This window comes from Alligator mississippiensis, chromosome 16 (assembly GCF_030867095.1).
Source record: "Alligator mississippiensis isolate rAllMis1 chromosome 16, rAllMis1, whole genome shotgun sequence".
NCBI lineage: Eukaryota > Metazoa > Chordata > Crocodylia > Alligatoridae > Alligator > Alligator mississippiensis.
Window position 1 is genome coordinate 16,866,630 of NC_081839.1, and position 22,730 is coordinate 16,889,359.

At 51.8% G+C, this 22,730-nt stretch overlaps 1 long non-coding RNA gene across 1 annotated transcript in view; it reads right to left on the minus strand.

Annotated features, from left to right (window-relative positions):
• Nucleotides 1-1,302: 1,302 nt before the first annotated feature.
• The window catches only part of LOC132246418 (uncharacterized), a 28,703-nt gene continuing 7,275 nt past the window's right edge, over nt 1,303-22,730 (minus strand). Inside the window, exons 3-8 of the long non-coding RNA XR_009457659.1 lie at nt 18,752-18,829; nt 17,522-17,599; nt 11,191-11,316; nt 9,237-10,599; nt 4,359-8,777; nt 1,303-4,271 (exon numbers count right to left, since the gene is read on the minus strand). This is a non-coding gene — a long non-coding RNA (uncharacterized LOC132246418). The remainder of the gene's footprint in view (nt 4,272-4,358; nt 8,778-9,236; nt 10,600-11,190; nt 11,317-17,521; nt 17,600-18,751; nt 18,830-22,730) is intronic.

The window sequence follows — 22,730 nt, forward strand, 5'->3', positions numbered from 1 at the left end:
CCCAAAACCTTGGCCAACCAAAGCCCATTCTCCATCAGGACAAGCTGATGTGCACAGGTGTACAACTCAGGGCACCACTGCGTGTTTTAACTGGTTTTTTCTTGGCTTAGAAACAATTTGCCATTCCAGTGCCATGCAGCACCCCACGCCCACCCATTTTACCTCCCTTTAAACCAACTGTGGGCAGAGAAGTGGTTCAGAGAGGGAGTCAGAACAGAAGCATGTCCGATCTGACATGAAACTTCATGCCTCCCCACAGATCTGTTGCTCTGATGTTATGTCCTCATTAATGAGCTCCAGGGATTTGCTTATAGAAAGCTCTCACTCTGCAGAGAAGGGTACATGCATCTGTGGGGATCTGAATGGAGGCAAGATCCCAGCCCTGCACCGTCCTGTGGAGCACGGGAGGATTTTTCCTCTTTATGTAAGTTGCCTGAAGTCTTTTTTGAGAGAGGCGCCATTTACATCTAATAAATTAATAAATACAACATATTAAACAACTGGCCAAACTCACACCTATTCCTGGTAGGAAAAAATCCCAGAGACAAAGCTCCAGCATGGACCCCACCATGATTCCAGAAAGGGGATGTGCCCCAGCCTTTCGCAGTGGTGAGAGCAAGGGAGACATGCTGGTGCAAGAAGGAATTTAGGAGATGCCATCTTTGAAGGAAGAGGACTTGAGACGGCTCATTCAAATTGGGCCAACAGGGGTGTTATTTGCTCTGATCTTTGGGATGAACTGGCTTTGGTTTTCCATTTCAGACTTCACGGCCCTGGAGTCTACCAATTCTCTCAGACCTGAGTGCATATGTGATGACACCTGGGCATCTTTATATGTGCCCTGGGATGATGGAGTGGTGGGGGAGGAAGGATTTGAATTAGAGCGGCTCTCAAGAGCCACCCTAAATAAAACACCAGCAATGTCTCATGTATTCAGCATCCTGGCCTTTGAAATGGTAACAGGGGCTCTTTAAGTAAACCTTGTTGAAGGAGTTTTAGTGAAAGGGCTCCCACAACCATTTTGAAATGTGAGGACACTACATACATGCGATGCCAAGGCTGCTGGGCTGCTCTCATTCGAACGCGGCAGCAGGCTCCATTTCAGAAGCCATCGATCCCCTTGCACATAGAGAGAGGCGCCCTGTGGGATCCCAGGCACCATACGTGTCCCAGATGGCTTGATCTCTGGGAACCAGATGGGTACCTGCGCACCATGGGTACAGAGAGAATTACTACTGTTGCATTTAGAAAGCAGGTTTTTAGACCTAGTGCCCCAAGAATTGACACAACACCCGGTTGTTCAATAGCAGAAAGGCTTTAATAACAATACCACAAGCAAACTTATCAAACCAAATGACAGGAAAAGACTCCTTCTCAAAATAAAAGGAGCTACTGCACAAAGTCCTAGTACATATTTAGCAGCAATAGTGTTCTCTCACAAATGCTGGCGAAGGAAGTTGGTCCAGTTTTGCAGCTTTTCCCATGCAGGATCCGTTGCTGGTTAAGCTGGTTGCGATGTAGCAGTGATCTCTCTCTGCTTCTCCTGCAGCGCACACTTTGATGGCAAATTCTGTTAGTTCTTATATTGTTTCATTGTATAACTTCAAAGCATTTTTTCTTGATAGTTGGCCACTTAGAGTCCAGACAAACAGGGAGAAAAGGGTGTTGATCATCATATCACAACTAGTAATTGCCTGGCTCCTATTCTTGCATTGTCTAGGGGTAAAACTTGTGCATCTCTGCAGACCCTATAATTGTAGGTCTGAGCGTTTGGATGGGCCTGAGCAGTTGGACAGGATACTTAGAGGTGTCACCAAACCTGTCTTGGGGTATCTGTATATCAGCTGGGCACATTTGCAGTAGCGTGTACAGGCGATGGTTTGTTTTTCAAACTCCAGACCTGCACTGAATGGTTCAGACATTTTGAACGCCTTACCCCTTAGGATGTTTGTTGGGAGAAGTGTTTGTCACATACAGGACATGTTTTCTGTATCTTTTACAAGTTTCTGCTGAGATGCATATTTAGCCTTTTGTTCCCTGTAGCTGCTATGTCAATTGAAATGTGTATGTAGCTTTCTTTTTGGGGTTTTAAACTTCATTGCAGAACCAGAAGGAAGTTTTTGTTACTTCCCCGCTTGCCATCTGACACCTCCAGGGAAGGAGTCCTACCTGACCAACACAGCAAAGAGCTACTTGGCACAGCTCACAAAGACACTCTCACGGACCCAGAGGAACAGTCTTCCATCTCCAGCTCCCTCCGTGCAAAAATGAAGTTGATTTCCTACCTATAGGGACTCCTTACCATCTTGTACCACCTATACTTTTCCCAGAGCTTGACAAAGGGACTTTGATCCCGAAAGCTTGCAGAAAAGGACAATTTTCTTGTGATTCTCCAGTTGGTGTAATGAAAGATATCATTTTGGAAGGAAGAGCTCTAGTTTTTTGTCCGTCTATGTAGCTTTCTTGCCTTTACTGGCTTCTGAGACACGCGTACATGTGATGAGCGTGGCAGTTCTCTGTTGACCATTTCCTTGATTTGACATAATCTAGCACAGAGAATAAGACCAATTGGGGGTGCTCTATTTGGCATGGTCCCAGCTGCCACTTGCATTTTTGTGCAAGATGCACTGTTTTTTTAATTTGATCACAAAGGTTTTATGTGTAGGCCTTGCTGTATTCCCATCAACACTACAACAACCCTGGTGGGTGCCCTATAAGGAGCTCCACATTCAAGACACATGGAGAGGGAGCTATAAGTCTATTGCTGTCTTTGGGGCAGCCAGCAGGACCCTTTCCCATCAAAATACTCATGCTCCTGCCTCCAGAAATCTTTTTGGAAGAGATTGAATGGCCTCAGCCAAAACGCTGGAGCAGCCCCCCAGAACAGACCTGGCAGCGTCCTGCCTTCTCTGCGCTCCCTGCGATGCCCACCCCCGTCTCCCGCGCCCCCTCCCGGCTGAACAGCACATCGCCCGCACCCTAGCGCCTACAGCACTGCCCCCCGGACCAGTTTCCTCCTGTGTGACAAGCAGGCACAGAGCAGGCAGCCGCACTCCGGGCAGGGAAGGGATTTGTGTGACTCCAATGACCTCTTGTGGCCTCTTCCGTGTGCAACGGGTGGGTCATCTTTCTCTGAAGATGGACTGGAGCAGACAGGGTAACACGGGCCTGGACGGGACCTCCTGGCTCGTGCCCACACCCTTCCCAGCACAGGCAATCCCACATATCAGCCCATGCTCAAATCTGTCAATCTGCTTCTTAAAATGAGTTGTTCCCTCCCACGGGGAACCTGCTCCAGAGCCTCCTGCTCTGATGGTTACAACCCTTCTTCTCAGCTTCAGCCTGTTTCTATGTGGGACTCCTATTTACTCACTTTTTCTGGAGCTGGCACTCTCCTTTTCTTCTGCATGGCTCTTGGCTCTCTCGGATGTAATCGCAGACAGCAGTCATCTCCGCTCTCGGTCTGCTTCTCACAAGGTAGGACAAGGCAGTTCCTTTACTCTCCTCTCGTACAGCGGGCTCCCCATTTCTCTGTTCATCTCAGGAAAGTCTGCAAAAGTAATCTGCAGCACGCGGCCTTTGATGAGTTACCCGAGCAGCACGTGAGCAGCACAAGGAGGAGAGGGGTTATGGTGGGAATCCAGACTAGGACAGCTTCCTGAGCCAAGGAAGTTTCTCGCTGGGACCCTCCCAGTCTCTCTCTGACTCCCGGACCAAGATCTGTTCCTTCATGCAAATCTGCTCCCTGCTCCCTGGCTGCTGCTGCCTCGACCTCCCCCACTTACTAGAAACATCACAAAATGAGCCCACGTAGTTGTGAATGTAGCACAGTGATGTAGGTTATGTGAAACACCAGCTAGTCAGGTGGGATCACATTTACCCACAGTGTGTGTCTGCCTCTGCTATCTGCCTCTCTCTCGTGCCTTTGTAGAGACCCCCCAAACAAGTCCCCAGATTTGGCCAAAGCCCACTGTCCCCCATGACAAACATCTCACAAAGGTGTATTTCCCTTATGAGCACCGGGGGGGTACTTCAACTTTTGTTTAGTTTAGAAACTATCTGAGAGTCCAGCACCCTGCAGTGCCATCATCCACTGATTTTCCTTCCCTCCGACTGAACCTGGAAGACAGAATTTGCTCGCCGAGTGTCAGGATGGAAGCACACGTGACCCGAGATGACGCTCCACATCGCTATGTAGTCATTGCTCTGATTTCCCATCCTCATCAGGACGTCCATGGGGTCCAATGCTTTGTCTACAGAAAACTCTCACCCTGCAAAGAAGGGCACATGCACCCAAGGGGTCTCAAGAGAAATCAGTTTTGAGTTGAAATGACACCTGATGGAGATTGGTCCTTTACCCGAGATGCCACCCTGAGCTTCTGAACGCTGGGTGAGCAGAGGGGCTCCCAAGCATACAGACCTCGGCAAGCAACAGAGGAGGGGATGAATGAGTCTCCACCACGTACAGCAGAGAACTGCTAAGGGGAAGCACTGACAAGTTGTTTTGCCCGTTGGCAAAGGATGCAATGACAGAGCAGGACAAGATGGGACCCAGCAGGCAGCACGAGGAGGACAGTAAAAGAGGAGAGGTCACTCGTTTCTTCCCAAATGAGAATTCCTTTCCCTTTTATGAACCTCTGAGCAAGGATGTGGGACGAAGGCTGGATACAAATGGGATTATGTGTGATTAGGGATGACACTCTGCATAGTCCTTAATCCGGAGCTGGGATTGCCCTTTCTCCTCAATGGGTGTGTGGGTTTAGCTCTTTGCTTAAAGAAAGGGATTCCCTCTGAAGGGGGCACCACACATCTGTCAAGGAATCAGAGGGGAGAAGGCTGCAACCACACATTTTGGAGATGTTTCCTGAATCTGTGCTGGGTTTGTGTATCATGCATTCCCATCCTTCGTTTGCTAATAGTGGGTGTGGAAAGGTGTCTCTGAACCTTTAGTCCTTTCTACAAAAAGAGAAGAGGAGGAATATATGTTGACAGTCAAGGGCAGAGAGCTGCTAGGTGGGGAAACAGTGAAAAGCTGCTGTGCCTGTCCAAGAGTACGAGGACAGAGCAGGACAAGGAAGGGCCTGTTAGACTGCGAGTAGCTACTCGAGGAGCTAGCAGAGTTTGCTGACATGCAAACTCATCATGGAGCACAGATCCAAGCCACAAAGAGCCCCGTTGAGCCCAAGGGAGGTTTTTGTCTCAGTTCCTCATCTGATTGTGTCACGCTGACATACCCATAACTACCTCCAATCTTGTAACCTGCACCACACCGGGAAATGGCCTCATCTTCCCCAGGGACATAGGTGGTGGTTAAACAGCGTATGGCGCTGGAGTTGGAAACGGTGAATCGGTCTGGGACTCCATTCCCTTCGATCCCCTCGCTGTGCCAGAGAAATTGTGGGGCCTGGCCCTGGTTTTGTGGGTCCCAGTGGACACAGCAGTGCCTGTGCTCACCGCTCAGTGTCCCAGAGAGACTGGCAGTGCTGCCCAGAGCCACGGACTTTGCGGGCGCTTGAGTCAGTGCGGATGTGAGAGGGAACCTGGGAGGACAGGAATTAATCCCTTATCCGCACTGAGCCTCTGGTTTTGTGGCAGACAGGGCAGGACCAAAAGGCAAGAAACTGGAAAAAACACCTGTGGGAAGAGAACCAGGGATTCATAAAGCCCAGGATGTGGCTGACCCTCCCCTTCGGGGTACCCAAGCAGCGTGTGAGCAGCACGAGGAGGAGCGGCGCCCAGGCCACGGTGGGAATACAGACCAGCACGCCTTCCCCAGGCAAACAGGTCTCTGGCTCGGACCCACGGAGTCTCTCTGAACCCCCCAGAGCCGAGATCAGCCCCTTCACACAACTCTGCCCCTGCTCCCTGCCCACAGGGGCCAGCGGCTCCCAGCTGAGCTTGGCAGGAGGAGTGAGAGTATTCAAGAGGTCAGGAAGTGCAAGCACAGAGGAATTCAGATGTTACCAGGACAAGGGCTGCCTGGGGACCTGCCGGGGGAAGTCAGAGACCATCGGCCCCCTGCCGTGACAGCTCTAATGAATACGTGTGCGCCAGGCCCAGCCTGTATCGGAAATGCTTTCCCCCTGCAGGGGTGTGCTCTGCAGGGCCCGGGAGATGCTAATCCGTCCCTGGCCATTAGACGCCATTTATCACCTTGCACCTGTGGATCCCAGGCACCATCCTTGTCCCAGATGGCTCAGCTGCAAGGGCCCAGATGGATCTCCTGGGCATAGGGGTACAGAGAGAGCTACTACAACAGCACGGGTGCTTGGCTTGTCCTCGGCCCAAGGGGGTCTTCCTGGCCAGTACTCGTCCCTTAAAGGACCTGGGAGGAGATTCACGTTTAAGGCATATTGGGTTGGGAGAGCTTTAACTCTATTGCTGTCTCTGGGGCAGCCAGCATGGCCCTTTCCCCTCATGATATTACCTCTCCAGAAATCATCTCGGGGCAAATCAAGTGGCCTTAGTGAAAACGCTGGAATAGACACCCCTAAAACAGACCTAGCAGCATCCTGCCTTCCCCATGCTCTCTCCTCTGTGTTATGACCACCCAGCTGAGCAATAGGGCTACGCAAAGCTTCGGGTGGTGATTCGATTCAGAGATTTGGCCCAATTCGATGGCCAAATCTCCAAATCCAAATCAAATCAGGGGACCAATTGAAAGGTCCGAATCAATACAAAGCTCTCTGAATCTTCAGAAAAGATTTGGAGAGCTTTGATGATTCGGGCAGTCCCCGGTGGCTGCAGCAGGGAGCTGCAGCTGACTCCGAACTGGTAAGTACTAGGGACGGGGGACGGGGGACGGGGCGGGGCGGGGGGGGCGGGCTGGGGGACGGGACCATGGGGGGACCCCTGCCAACCCCCACAACCTTCCAATTTCCCAGTACCACCCCGCCCCGCTCCCCCAGCCCCACCATGGCTGCCCCCCACATGGCTGCCTCCTCCACACACACACCCCACCTCCCCCACCAGCTCAGTACTTTAAAGAAAAGCCTCAGTGCTGACTGGGTGCTGCTGGGCAGGGGCGATCCCCGCTGCCCCCCACTGCCCCATGCTGCTGCTCCTACACATGTGGGAGGAGGCACAGTGATGCGTGTGTGTGTGTGCATGTGTGTGCAAGCTGGCACAGGCAGTATCTGTGCGAGTGCATGTGTGGAAGCACAGGGGTGTGTGTATGTGTAAGTGCATACCACAGAAGGCACAGGGGTGCAAGTGTGCACACGTGAGAATAGGCATGGGTGTGAGCATGTGTGTCTACATGTGAGGAGGCACAGGTGCACGTATTTATGTGTATGCGTGAGAGGCACAGGTATGCGTACGTGCATGTGTGCACGTGCGTGTGTGCCTGAGGAGGCAAAGGGGTATGTGTGTGCTTGTGTGGGGAGGCACAGGGCTGTACGCACATGTGCATGAGGAGGAAAAGGTGTGTGTGCATGCGTGAGGAGGCATGGGAGAGGGCAGCAAGGCGGGGAGTCAGCTCCAGCCTGCATCCACACCCACCCTACGCACAAATCTGGAAGGCACATGCCCCCCACGTCCTCCCCAGGAGTGCATTCAGCAGCAGGGAACCAGTCCCCCTACACCCCCCTGGCCCCGGGCTCCATCCTGCTCCGACTGGGGCCACACACAGCCCTGGCTGGGCAGCAGCCCCAGCCCTGCCCAGCTCCCTCCCTCTGTCACTATGGGGGCCTCAATTTCTGCCCCAGTGCAAGGCTTAGCGGGGAGCTGCAGGAGGTGCTCTCCAGTCTTGTGTTTGACACTCGAGGCTTCTCCCTCACAATCCTTTTTAGCATTTGTTCTTCCAAGAGACACTTGGCCAACTTCTCAGATCAGATTTGGGGATCAGGCAAGCCCCGGTAGGGCCTTGCCTCCTCACATGGAGAGTAGTAAAACACTAGAATAGGTTAACCAGAGAGGCTGTGGGATCTACATCCTTGGAGGTTAAGGCCTCGGTAGAGAAAGCTTTGGCTGGGGTGATATAGCTGTGGGTGGACCTGTTCTAAGCAGGGGGTTGGACTAGACCAGGTGACCTCTTGAGGTCCCTTTCAGCCATCATTGTCTGTGATGGGACAAGCCATGTGTCTTACAGGGAAGCTCTTTCCATCCCCATGCCTCAGCCCAGTCTGTCTGTCCACTGCAATCTCAGGGGTGTCCCTCCTGCCAGCACTGTGAAGCCCCACTCCTACCCCTTCAGAATAAAACCCATCACGAGCCACTTTTCCTTTATTATATTTTAATATAATCCTCTTGGGTGGAAGCAAAACAAGGCTCAAGCCATTCTCCAGACTGCTGGGGGGCAGGGAACCCAGCAATGGGACAAGGACAGCCCTCACTCCTGCCTAAAATAGGCCATTCCAGTACAACCCTCCTCCCATTCATATAAATTAAGTCTCTCTCTCCAGGGAAAGCAGCAGGTGTAGAAGAACAGCTCTAAAAATATAACATGTCTTGTATTAGGCCCCCAAAACACATCGTCAAAGTTCAACCCACAACCATGCCTGCGGCCCTGCCCCCTCTACACGGAGGCCTTTGGGTGTGGGTGCACGTGAAGCTGTGCAGGCAGGTCTCTGAGAGGGGATGGGCAGGTCCTCAAGGAGCCTCCCCAGAGCAAGGTCACTCCCGGGGCCAGTTAATACTGACCTGGCCCGAGGCCTCCAGCACCTCCCACTTGCAGTCGAAGTCGCCGTTGATGTTGCTGGTGGACTGCTCCTCCACCACCCAGAGCTGGCAGCTGGTCTGCGTGATCAGTTGTGCATCATGGCTCACATTGATCACCGCTGTGAAGAGACAGGAGGCAAAGCATGAGCGGGGTGGGAGGCAAAGCAGAGGCCATTTCCATACTGAAGGAGAATTGAAAGGCCCCACGTTTTCCCCATCAGCCACTGCCAGGACAGGGCTGGGCAGTGAAGGGCACGACTGGGACCCAACGGAGACCCTGGCAGGAGGGCCCTGCTTGTAGTATACAAACCCTCCCGTGGGACCCACGGGCCCACCCCCAGCCAAGCAACCCTTCCGCTTCCCTGCAGCCCCAGACAGGAACCTCATCCATGCCAGCCGGGATCTGACCCATGCACCTATTACTACCTTCCTCTGCCTGACAGATGGGACCCATGAGGACACCCCAGCCCAGTATCGCCATCCACCCTTGAATCCGATCCATGGGCCCAGTATTCCCCGAACCCCGTCCTCCTCTGATCAGGGCAGTGGACACCTCCCACCGCGTTGCTTCCACTCACCTCCATGTACGTGCTGACTGCATCACCCAAGGTATCAATTGACTCAATGCACAGATGATTTGTGGGTTCATTCTGGGGAAGTGACAGATCCCCAAAAGAAGCCAGGAGTCCTGAGCCACAAAACCTTCCTCCCAGCCACTTCCACCCACCTCCTTTCCTCAGCTAGAAACAGGACCCAGGAGTCCTCCCAAACCATGCCCCTCACTATGGCATGCTGGACAGCACTCCTTTCGAAGAGCCAGAGCAGGGCACAACCTGCAAGTCCTGGTCCTCACGCCTTCTCTGCTCTAACTCGCTTCCTTCCCAGACCAGCAAACCCAACACAGCCCCGTTCCCATCCCCTGGGTCCATCAGGCTCCCTGCAGGTCAGCTCAGCAAACATCACATGGGTTTTCTGCCCCCCTGGCTAGGAAAGAAAAGGGCTCTGAGATAAGTGAGGTGAAAGGAGCGTCCAATCCCTTCTCCTTCCCCAAAATGCCAGGATCCAACTCCCCACCCACCTCCCTCCACTAAGAGGAGCTCAAGGTCCTGTGCTCCTACCCAGGGCAAGGGCAATGCGCTCCCACCCAGGGCAAGTCTCCGCTCCCCACCCCAGCTCTCCCCTGCACAGCCAGACCCACGGCACTCCCAGGGCCACAGCTCCAGCCTCTCCCTGACTTCTTCCTGTGGCCAGCCCTCACTCCTGGATTCCCAGCCTGTCTCCCCTTTGCCTCAGCCCTCATGTCCTGATCAGCCCCCTGCACCCTCAGGCCCTAGCTCCTCCATACTCACCCTCTCCCCCCTGCCTGGAAGCCCCAGCCCCACACCTGACAACCTGCAGATCTGCATGGTGAGGGCATGGCTCTCAAGGCTCAAGTGACCCAGGCACTTGTGAGCATCCTGGTAGGGCAGGTGGATTTGTTTCGGCCACGTTCTCCTCCAAATTGGACTTGGTGATCTGGTGCAGAATGACACTAATTCTACAAGGCCGTGAAGTAATGAATCTTGCAGCATTTCATGTTGAGCAAGGTAACGGAGAATACCAAAGAGCGGTGGTTCCCCTACTGTAACGCACTTCTTTGATAGTAAAAGGTCTCTCTCTAAAGTACTCTATCGCTCACATATGATAGTGGATTTACATGATTATGCTTATACACGTTTAAAATATTACACGTTTATAGCTAGATAGTATCAAGAAAATCCTGAGCCTTACAGTAGAATAGGGTAAGTCCTACCTGGATCTTGTCCATCATCAGGTATGAAAGGCCAGCTTCTTCCTCCTTTTCCCCCTCCCCCAAATCTGAACCTCCACCATCTTCATCTTCTTTGTACTCTCCTGGTGGACCAGCTTCATCTTCATCTGCTTCATCTTCCTCATCCCCTTCTGAAAGGCAGGTAAATTAATTCCTTACAGCTTTGCTTAAACCTCAAAGGCTTGTTTGTAAACTCATCTTAAATGAGCTTCTGAAATCTGACTCAATTCAGCTACAAAACCTTCTCCAGAAATCTTTAAAAAAAGACAGGACTAGAAGTAACATCCCACTTTTTCCTCTTTCTATAGGAAGAGAAAACACAGAACTGAATGTGCCACAGCATCAAATATGCGTTGATGGGTACAAAAAAAAAAAGCAGCTTTTGCTACCAGCAATAAAATAACTGCTTTTATATAGTTATATCTCAGTGTAAAGATGTGTACTCACGTTTTCCTAAGTGCAGCTCTCCTTTAACTGTGCACAGCATCCATGACTACTCTCTTTGCTAGTGCATTGCCCACCCCCCCTGCATTACCCAATAGGAACAGTATGTGATACTGGCCTTCACCTGACACATGTAGCTGATTTGTGGTCCGGCAGTTCCACAGTCACTTTAGTCTGAATTTTATATTTAGATACTGACTGAATGGCATAACTAATGACTGCATGTTTAGAGAAGTCACCCTCATCATCTTCATCTTCTGAGTTGGGGGCCTCATTACCTTCCTGATCAAATCAATCCAGGTAGGTGATCTCCTGAAGCAGCTCAAAAATCCTTTCCCTGTAATCCTTCAGGTTTGTGATGTCACAGCTGAAGAAGTCCAGGTCTTCAAGATTTTAAGATTTTGCTGAAAATGAATTAAAATTGCTCACTGAGATGAAATAACTACTTGGTACGTCCAATACTGCACTGCTGCCTCCTAAATGTCACTGACTTTGCTGGCTACCTCCCACCACCTCTTCTCCCTTGCTGTTTCCCATTGTACAGAGCTCATGTAAGAAGTCTTCGTGCTGACAGTCAACATCCCTTCCCCATAAGATCAGACATTCTCTCTACACTCCCTTTGAAACAGGTTTGACCCACCTTCCATCCCATTAAAATGTGTGTCTTTGCTTCTGGATGCCCCAAAAGTACATGTGTCTTCAGAAATATGATCCTATAATCACCCAGGGAGATGCAAAGCTCTCCCATTCTCTGAGGCCAGCACAGCCAACTGTCCCAGCGCCAATCCTACCACGCCTGGTGCACAGACAGCTTTCCATGGGGTGAAAACTGCAGGGGCGGTAGCTTTGCTGAGGCCATGAAGCCTGCCAAGCTTCAAGACGATCGGTGCAGGGTTTTGGGGGGAACTGCACCTCGAGCTGCTGACAGGCAAAACTCGTGACATAGATGACCGTGTGTGTTAAGGTGCAGCGGGCTGAAAACTGCAGCGATGGTGGCCCCTGCTGCGGCCACGAGGCCTGCCAGCTGTCAAGGAGATTGGTGCAGGGCTTCTGGGCTCGAGGGCCTGCACCTCTGGCTGCTGACAGGCAAAACTTGTGACATGGGTGCTCGTGCAACTGCGTCTGTTTTGAGGCACAGGACCTGGGATCACCGCAGGCCTGGCTGCTACCAGTTACCAATTAATCATGATTCCCTCAGGGACCAGCTCAATACACAGCACCAAGAACAATCCACTGCCCCAAGACAGACGCGTTCAGTGCACTTAACAAAAGATGAAGCCTCTTCAGACAGTCTACACGACGGGCTCGCGGGTTTAGAGCCTTCAACCGGATTGGGCTAGAAGGTTCGCGTGGAAGGAACTCTAGTCCGCCTCTCTTCTTTTCTGTCTGTAACTGCAACTCAAGCAAGTTTTCCTGCCTGCACCGCGACCATCTTCGGTGTAAGTAAAATAATCTTAATCAACCACTAAGCTTCCGTGCCTAATTCTAGCGCACCGCCTGCATTCCCCGACCCGGCGTGTCCGGGCTGCTGGCCACAGCCCGCTGCGCGCCCCCGAGGGCCTCGGACTGCTCCCGGCCCGCACAAGCTTCAGCTAAGTTTCCCCAAATACTCAATTAAGCCAGGATAATATTGTAATTGTTTTGTTTGTTCTCCCTTGCATGCCTCTTACTACTAGTACCATTATAAATTTCATATGCTTCACAATAAATAACTTTTATAGTCAAACTGGTGGTAACCAGGTGTATTTTTCCTTCTCTACTTCCCTTCCCCACTTGCTCTGCAGCAACGCTTCTTTTACCTAAGCCAAAGATCCCTGTGAAGCCCAGAAATACTGCAGGGTCCGCTCATCAAGAGGCTAGCACTACTAGGACAGTTAGGGCAAAAGATTGGGACGTGCTGAGTTTGAGACATATAAGAGGATCAGCTTGTACAAGCTGATGGACCCAGTTTGGCTCAGGCGTGCCCTAATGAACTGAAAGCTGGCCCGTGAGGGTGTCAGCTGGACACCCAGCCGGATTCAGAGGGATTCTGTTCACTGTGTGCTGGTGTCTGACTGCAGTGTAGTGTTACCTTAATGAACTGATTCCTGGCACATGAAGGTATCAGCCTGTACATGCTGACAAACCCGGCCGGGTCACGCGTGTCGTGTTAGAGAGAGTGAGTGAGTGAGTGAGTGAGTGTGTGTGTGTGTGTGCGTGCGCGCGTGTGCGTGCATTTGACTGATTTAGTGGCTGGAGGAACCCGGCCCCACTGAAACGGAGTCCTACAAGATAGCTCCATCGGGGGTGAGCGCTTGCAGAAGAGAGATACAGCTCCGTACAGAAACACAGGTAACACAAGCAGCACATTGATAGAATTGCAGAGACCCTAGAAATGTACCCCTAATAAATGAGCACACCCCAAAGTGACAGGCAAATCTGGTAACAGCTGGGATCATGGCTGGAAATCCATTTTGGGCCACCTCACACCATCTGGGCGAGGCAAGACACTGGTCATCAATTCAATCTGTAATCTCAGCCTAAATGCCCGGTCCTTAGTCAAACGTGTATACTTAGTACCATGGGAATGGGGGGCTGTTAGTTGGCAGCCTGGCAGGAAGAAACCACGCTCTGGTCCGGGCCAGACTGGTCAGTGGTGTCAGGGAGAGTCCCCCGGTGCCATAGAGGCATGGTGTGGGGTGGCCCAAGAAGGATTTCCATCTCTAATCCCAGCCCATGAGAAATTCCTTCCTTGAGCCTGTCTTCTTAGTACAGTGGGGATGGGGGAACTGGCCCAAACAGTATTTCCAGCCATAACCCCAGTCCAAAACCAGGTCCTTATTTGGGTCCATGTACTGAGTACAGTGGGCATGGGGGGCTGTCAGTTGGCAGCTTGGCATGCAAAAACTGCACTTTGGGCCAGGCAAGACTCTGGTTGGGGGGTATGGGATAGTACCCAGTGCCACAGAGGTGTGGGGTGGCCCAAAGAGGATTTCCTGTCGTCAACCCAGCCCAAAATCCAGTTCCTTATTCAAGCCCATATACTTAGGACAGTATTTGCGGGAGCTGCCAGTTCAGGGCCTGGCACAGCCAAACCGTGTCATCTCTAATCCCAGCCCAAATCCCAGTTCTTTATTCAGACCCCTGTAGTTAGTGGCATCTGGGCGGACTATCAGCTGGCAGCCTGGCACAGCCAAACCGTTTCCTGGGACGGGCTGCCAGCTGATAGTCCGCCCAGGAAACTGACGGGCTGCCTTGACACTGCCTCGTTGAGGTCTCGCGGGTATAAACCAAGCGGTAGCGAGCCATCCTTCTTTTGTGCGATCACGAGGCTATTGACCCAGGGTGTGTGGGCTTAGTCACCTTCATAAGGACTCTCATAGCTTCCAGCATTTCGAGGGCAGTCTTCTACGTGCCTAGGGTTGCACAGGGAATTTTTCTACACCCGTGCACCGCTGGTGGTACTGCCGGGTCGACACAGATGTGGTAGGTACCGGGAAATTGGCCCACCCCTTTTAAAACGTCCGGACATAGTTTGAGAAGGTCCGCCTTGGTTGCGGGTATTGCCGGGGCCATTCCGTGGACTCGTCTGATGAGGTCTCACGTGGTGCATGCCACCCTACCAGGTACTGATGGGTCGCTATCGTCGGTTAGGTAGAAAGGTACATCAGATTCATTAGCACCAGATTTGCAGCCTGCAATGCCTGCACCTTTTGGTTTCATGGGTGCACCGCCAAATGTGACTAATGTAACATGAGTTTGAGCCTTGTAGTTTTCCCTGCAAAGCCTTTGCTACAGCTACCGGAATAGCGTTTGCCTCCCCTCCAGTATCTAACTTCAAATAAGCTGGCAAGCCAGCGGTCATCACTGTGCTATACCAGGGGTGTAGGTTGTAGCCGTGTTGTCTAAGGACATAGGCAGACAAGGTTCCTTGGGTGAATTTGATATCTTGTATTAGACCAACCCAAATAGTTGGAGAATAGTTATTAAGCAAGCTTTAGGGTTCAAAAACCCTTCGTCAGGCTAGGGAGGTTTCAGCACTTGGTGTGTGCTCTTTCTGGATGGGATGAAAAGTCAAGAAGCCAGGGGCTGGGCTGGGCTGGGCTGGGCTGGGGAGTCAGTGGCCAGGCAGACTGTAACGTATCAAAACTCCTGTGCTATACCTGCGCTGTACTAGGCACTCTGCTTATCAACGGTCGGTGAGTGCTGCTTGGCAGACACTGCGCCCATATAGAGGGTACTGACTCCTTTTGCAGATTTTGGAGCCTCTCCCTTTGATTTGCACATTTCTGCAAAGCGGTTCGCTCCAGAGCATTTGTAACAGGTTTCTCCAAAAGCTGGGCAGGATCTAGGCTTGCGTGTGCTTCTGTATCGTTTGCAAACTTTGCCCTTTTGCAGCTTGATGGCCCTCCTGTGGAGCAAACTGCACCGGTGGTTTGCTTTGCTTTTGCAAAGTGCTATGGCAGCTTTCCTTCTGCTCAACTGTATGCAAGCTTGCTTCTGCAGAGAGCCTTTGGTCTGCCTGCTCCGACAGGTCACTTCTGACACCATACAGTGTTGGCCTTGGCCTCGGGGTCCCTGGGACGGGGTACTCACTCAGACCTCCACGCCCCTGGGCTTCTGTCCTCCAGTCAGCGTTCAGCAGAGTGACTGGTGGGACAGCAAACAGCTTCATCTTTATTAGCAACAGGATTCAGCAACACACGCTCACAGCTTGCGGGTGGGAGAACAACAACCACCACCACCCGCACACCGCACCCACCGGGCATCGGGGGAAGGACTGGAGCATGCCACTGCAGGCCCCTTCCAGGTGCACGCCATGTACCGCAGCCATCCCCAGCATCCTCTGGCCCCGTGAGCCTGCACGACACCCCTCCCGCAACGTCTCCTGCCCAGCGAGTGCAAGGCACCGCGGTGCCCCTGCCCACCCAGGCAGTCCAGAGGCATGCCCAGATTCATTGCCCCCGTCTCTCGCTGGCTGCCAACCGGAGACAGAGGCGCCAGATTTGCAAGGAAGCCTCAGCCCCACGATGGCAGCGTCTCACATCAACCCTCTCCAGTCCAGCGGGGCCCTGCTCCCAGCAACAGCTCTCTTAGCGGCACACAGGCACGCTGGGAGTCCTTCCACAGGGGCAGGGTTCAAAGGGGCAGCTGCTAGTAAGCTCTAATCCCTGAGGAGGAAGGGAAGGCGCGTCACTCGTCTATGCGAATGTGCTTAAACGCTGCGTGTAAACGCGTTTCAACGCTCTTAAATCGCTGAGTGTGAACGCACCTAATTGCATTTGAACACGCCTCATCATTGAGCGTGAACACACTTTAACTGCTGCCTGTGAACGAGCTGAGGATTGAACCAGAGCAAAACCTTTCCAGTTTGGCGTGTGGGGCCTCTCCTCTGCTTCATCTCGGTTGCTCTCAGCGAGCTCACGCATAACAACAGTTAGACCGCTCGCTGCTGCGCGTGAACAGGCTTCGCTGTTTGTGTGCACACACTCGTTGTGTGTCCACGTGCTTCGCTGTTGTGTGTAAACGTACTTCATCACGCAGGGTGAACGAGCTTTGTCACCGAGCGTGAACACGGTTCAACGCTGCGCAGGAACGAACCGAGAACAACTCGAATGCAGCGACACCTTTCCAGTTTGGGGCGCAGAGCCTGTGCTTTGCCTCGTTTGAATCGTTCCAGCGTGCTCGCACCCGACCGTCAGATGAGAGCCCCGCTCCCTCCGCTGTCACAAGCAGCCTCCGGCCCCAGGGAAAAATCCCTGCGGCAACGCCGCCCACCCCACCCCGTGGGGCCCACAGCACTGGCATCTGCCTTGCTCATGTTCCCGTCCCCTCACCGCCTCCCTGCCTCTCTCGCCTCCGCGCTGGCTGTTGGAGCACAGGAAGCGGAGACGAGACGCTCTCGGCAGGAAGGCGGAGAAACGCCCCAGCGTGATGACAACATCCTGACTGGAACCCTGCCCCGGCACTGCTCTCCTCAGGACCGCAGCGCGTGGCTTCTGCCCGGCCCTGCTCTGTCCAGGGAGACGCGGGACGGATGCGGGAGGCTGCCCCCGCACAGGAAAACTGCCCGTCTTGGAAGGCGCTGCCAACAAAGGGCTCGTTAAATCCCCAGCGGGAACGGACCGACCGTCAGGAGCCCTCCGTGGGATAAGAGGCTGTCAGCATGCCCGCTGCAAGCACCGCGGCACTGCTAGCGCCGTAAGCCATGCCCAGCGTGGTCGGTCGGTGATAATGCCAGTCCGGAAACTGCCTCCTGGGAGCCTTGAAGACGTGTGGAGCTTGTCAGTTCAGGGGCTGCTGCTAACAAATGCAACAGCCGCAGCAGCAATGCAATGGCACAACTAGCGATGGTTGTGGGGCTGGGAATACTAAATACCGTGTAATGTCAACGGGAACACTTTGTCACACGCTCTGAGAAGTCGCACGTTACGGTGTCCTAAATAGCAGTGCTGACCCGCCCTGTGGTTTGCCAACAGAAAAACATGTGATCTCCCCAAAACTCTAGACCCACTTCACACGTATCGGGGGAGGGAAAAGCCATGAGAAGCTTATCATATAATAGAAAAAATCAGCTCTAAGGACATGTGCTGTAAGAGGTACTTTTCAAATGTAAACCGTGGAACTCACCAGGCCGCGTAGATGAAAACAGGATACTTTCCCCGCAGTCATCTTAACGGGTACGCTTGTTTTACCATCAGGATCAACCTAGGAGATGTTTCAAAAAAGGAGTAAGAAAAGGAAAACTCAACGAGAACTCAAATGAATATAGGGACAGCACATAAGGAGAGTAAACCACAGAAAGCCAAACAGTTACGGCCATCCAACTGGCGGCCCGTGGGCTGCGTGCAGCTCCCACACTCCCAGTCCCAAATCTGCTTGCCCCATCGCTTCGCTGCTGCTGCTGCCACCAAAATCCCCTTCCCTAGCCCAGCATCTGCTTCCTGCGTGCCCACTTCCCCCCGCCACCCCTTCTGCACTAGGGCCAAGGCAGGGCGGCACAGTCCTGGTGCAAGGGAGTCTGTGGCTGGGGAGGTCCTGCAGACCCCTTTCAGCTTGTGCAGGATGCGGCTCTGGTGGGCATGCAGCCCCTACAGCATGCGGATAGGGGGGCTGCAGCCCCAGCCACTCAGAAATTGGACGGCTCTGTTGTCAAACAAGACGTTTCAGGAAGCAGCGGTTCTAAACAGAGAGCAGTTACTGGAAAACAAAGGGTAGGGAAGGGAGGAAAAAGAAAGGGGTAAGAAGCGAGCTAGCTTACAAAAGCTTACGCACCTCTGATTGACTTAGTCTACGAGGTGAAAGCCTACCCTGCCGTGTAGCATGAGTCTTTCGATGTAGAAACAACGTAACAGAAGCATCTACAAAGCCCCAGCTGAAAAGGAGCTATAAGAGGGGTGGCAATCTACAGCCCACAGGCTTCATCTGGCCCACAAAGAGGTCTGATCTGGTACGTGGGATCCGTCTCAAAGGGTTGAGCGGCACTGCCCCTCCGCTCCGCAGCAGCGCGCTCCGCGACCGACCCTGCTGCTCTACCGCAGCGGTTCTCAGTTTGCGGGTTGTGTCCCAAAAGGGGGTCACAAGTGCCTATGAAAGGGTCACGAACAAACTTTAAAACTGGATCAACAAACTTTAAGAGTGGATTGTCTTTTAATGGAGGAAAACGTGGGCAAAGGTGGTTTTTCCCTTGCAGGCTGGCAGAGGTCCAGGGATGCTGGGGGACTATGTGTTAATATGAATCTGGAGAGGGTCTGGGTCAGAAGTACAATAAACCAATTTAATCTAAATCAGTTAAAATCTAATACTACATCCATCCAGGCTTATCTTAAACCCGTTTCGGCAATCTTGAAAGTGGCTTACGTGCACCATCCTTCTGTTGTGTTCCAGATCCTGTTTCCAATCTCTTAGACCAGCTTGTGTGTAATTTCTGTCCCAAGCCTAACAGAGGAGTCAAGAATTTAACAGTTAACGACACTACTTGCTTGAAGAACATACCAAAAGCATCCAGCAAATGTACTTGTGCAAAGCATTTGCACGTAACAATATACGTTTATATTTCATGCCTTTGAATGGATACGTTCCTTAGGGAACATGTGCACATTTGATTTTTCAGCAATGAAGTTCTTCAAAACTAAGATGGGAGCCAGGTTGTTCCCTCCAGTCTGTGCAAAGTGGAGGATGAATGCCCCGATCTCTCTGCCAGGGGCCACAGAAGGGTAAATTTAGTATTAAGTAACATCAGCATCAACCACTCTTCAGCCAACTGACTACCAAACAAGGAAGCTGCTCAGACATAACCCACTTGTTTCTCCAAATCAGTTCAATTTGTTGCAGTTTACCTGTGGGGAACAGGCTAGAGAGTCATCCTTCCTCCATGCATGAACTGCCCAGGAGCTCATCCACTGGGAAAAGACAGGGAGACACACACTGCTCCTGCCATGCCTCAAGGGTAATTCCCTTTGGCTAAAAACAGACCCAGGACTCTTCCTCCCCCTCTTGGCTCCCTCAAGAGTCTTTCATTTGGGGATCCTAGAGGTAAAGTACCCCACTCCCTACCATAAGTACCTGTGACCTGAGATAACAGGACTCCTGGGACAACTGTGACTAATCCATGCTAATTTTCATTCAAGCCTCATGTTTAAATGACTTCTCCCTCACTCCCCTTTTGATAGGAGTTAAAGACCAGTGATAAAGCCCTTGTTTGCTTTCTGCCTTAGGTACTTACTAGTGCTCCTCTCTCACTGCACCTTTGCGGAGCCTGGAGCATTAGCTAACAGAAGAGGTTCTGCAGACTAAACAAAGTGTAGGATTTTCCATGCAGCATGTGTGGACACACACATACATGCGCACACACACGCACACGCAAGCTTGCAAGGTTTTCCAGCATAGCTCCAGCAGAAAGACACTGTCAAAAAGTGGGATGCAAGGAAGGGGGAGGAAATCCAGAGAATTACACAGTCTGTGGATTCCGCAAGCTCAAAATGCATGATATTACTTCACTATAATTGAGCCGGTATTGTTCCAAGGACTAACTTAGGAAAAACAGGTGCAAAGGAAAGACCGATTCCTAAAGCGAACTGAAATTATTTCCTCCTCCGTAAGTTAACAAAAATAAAAGGAAAGAAGAAATCCCTTTCAACTGCAGTTTTGACTGTAGTATAACCTCCCCGGTGCCTTCCCGGGTTGCAAGCAGCGGTGACAGCCGGCCCCCCATCACGAGCTGTGGCTCCGTCCCCTCCACCCCGCCTGGGCAGCACCTCCCTCTGCCTCCTCCCTCACCACAGGCGGCGTTGATGTGCACCCCTGCCACGCCCCTTCCCCTTCTCCTTCCCCTTCCCCTTCCACCAGACCGGACTTAACCAGCTGGAGGTAGCTGTATCGGAAACCAGATAGGTATCAGCCAATATGCCTCCTTAAATATCAGCTATCGATATCGGCCCCAAAAATCTCTATTGGTGTGCCCCTAATATAAAATCATAACTTTAAAAACATATTTTAAAGGTATTATTTCGTTATTGTCCCAAATTTCATTAAGCTTTTAATAAACATAAGAGTATCTTACTACTCAGAAAGAGCTTAACTAATTTCCTTTTTCTCTAAAAGCTGTAAAATGATCAGCAATTAATAAAAAAGCACAGGTTTCTGGGCAAAGTCTTCAAAAGCCAGAACAACACTGCATGTTGTGTTAGAGTTTGATTGGGTGTGTCAGTAACTCAGCTAAAATGTCTTTATTAAATCCAAAAGCCAATAGCAGATGTATAGTGACTTTAAGCCAGTAGTTTTCAACCTTTCTTTTAGTAAGTGTACCCCCGGCAGCCCCCTTTTTAAAAAGTGTACCCCCAGGGGGGTGGGAGCAGCCGGATGCGGAGCAGGTGGGGGTGGCGAGCGGTCAGACATGGCGGGGGGTGGCAAGGGCCAGACACAGAGCAGGGGCACGGTGAGTGGCAGAGCAGCGGCAGTGCAGCTTCTGTGGGCCCTGCTCTCCCTCCGCCCTGGCCCTGCTCCTGTGAGGCAGCAGGTGTGCTACATCTGCGCCCGCCCCTGTATATTCCCTGGGACCTTTCAAATTACCTCCAGGGGTAGGCATACCCTAGGTTGACAACACCTGCTTTAAGCAACTGCTCTAAAACACTGACAAAGAACGTTTTGCGTTTGAAAGATTGTCTAACTTAATTCCAACCATTCAGTTGGTCCAATAAAAGTGATCACACCCAAAAAATCCTTGACTCTTGCATACTTCCTGGATCATCACAGGTAGCACATAACTCTAAACAAACTGGTGCTCAAACCACGGGGTGCTCAAACATCGCTCTAAACAAAGCCATGCCAGGGCCCCATCCATCTGTGCAGAGGGAGGCAGGGGGCACGCCAGCCCCAAGACAGCGCAGAAAGGGGGCTTTGTCAGCCTCAACCTGAGCCCAAGGGGCTTGACAAGGCCCCACTACAGCAGCAGGTTGGGGGCGTGCCTGTCCCCACGGCAGTCCCACGGAAGGAAGAATGGCCAGGCGCCAAACCAGCCATGCAGGGGAAGAAGGCAAAGCTCCAGAAGAAGTGCAAAGTCCTGAACTTAAGACAGAACAGTCTCATGCACCGCTACAGGCGTGGGACCAACTGGCTAAGCAGCAGCTCCACAGAAAAGGACCTGGGGGTTACGGTGGACAATAAGCTGAATAGGTGCCAACAGTGTGTGCTTGTTGCCAAGAAGGCTAACCGCATACTGGGCTGCATTAGTAGGAGTGTTGTCAGCACTGAGGGAAGTCATTATTCCCCACTATTCTGCACTGGTGAGCTTACATGTGGAGTACTGTGTTCAGTTTTGTGTCCCCTACTACAGAAGAGATGTGAACAAGCTGGACATTAGGAAAAACTTTCTGACTAAGAGACTGGTGAAGTGCTGGGACGGCTTATCTAGAGGGTGGTGGACTCTTGGAGGATTTTAAGGCCCGGCTCGACAAGTCTCTGGCATGATCAAATTAAGGATGGTCCTGCTTTTAGCAAGGGGTTGGACTAGATGAGTTACTGGAACCCCTTTGAACCCTAGTTTTCTATGATTAGAAACATTTGGAAAAACAGCAGTATAAGAAACAAAATTGGCGATGTAGCATCCATGGGCATCTACAAGCAAACAGCAGCTACGTCCCCATTGCAACACGCTCCCCTTGTATAGCGTGCCACTACGGTGAAGTAGTGGCTAAAAATAATCATGTGCCACACATACAGCACAGTAAAGTTGCCATAGTGACACATGTGGATGCGCCCTGTATGTTGTGTTAGAATTTGATTGAGCGTGTCAGTAATTCAGTTCAAATGTCTTTATTAAATCCAAAAGCCAATAGCAGAGATACAATTACTTTAAACAAATGCTCTAAAATAGTGACAAAGAGCCTTTCAGCTCAGCTCTGGTGGTGTGGTGGGTTAGCATGTGATACTTATAAAACAGCCCTGGGGAAGTGATGCCAAGGTTGTGAGTTCAAGCCTCACTGAGAACATTTGACTTTTAGTTGGGATGCTGAAGCAAGCATGTGTGTGCCCTTGGCTCCTGTGTGGTGGTAAGGAACCAGCAGCAGCAATAAGGTGACCTGGGCCAGCTGTAGGGAAGTGGGAAGGGGTTTTCTCCCATCCCTATTTAGTTGAGGGGAGAGCAGGAGGAGTCTGAACTGCGCATCAGCGTCATTGGCTTCAGACAGTGTTTAGTTGAGTGCACAGAAGGGAGTCTTAAGAGAAAGTTAAAGCATTGTGGGTTAGGACACCTGGAGGTCAAAAGGAAAGGGACCTGGTGAGGGGGGTCTGCTACAGACCACCACATCAAGGAGCAGAGCTAGACTGGGAATGCTTGCGG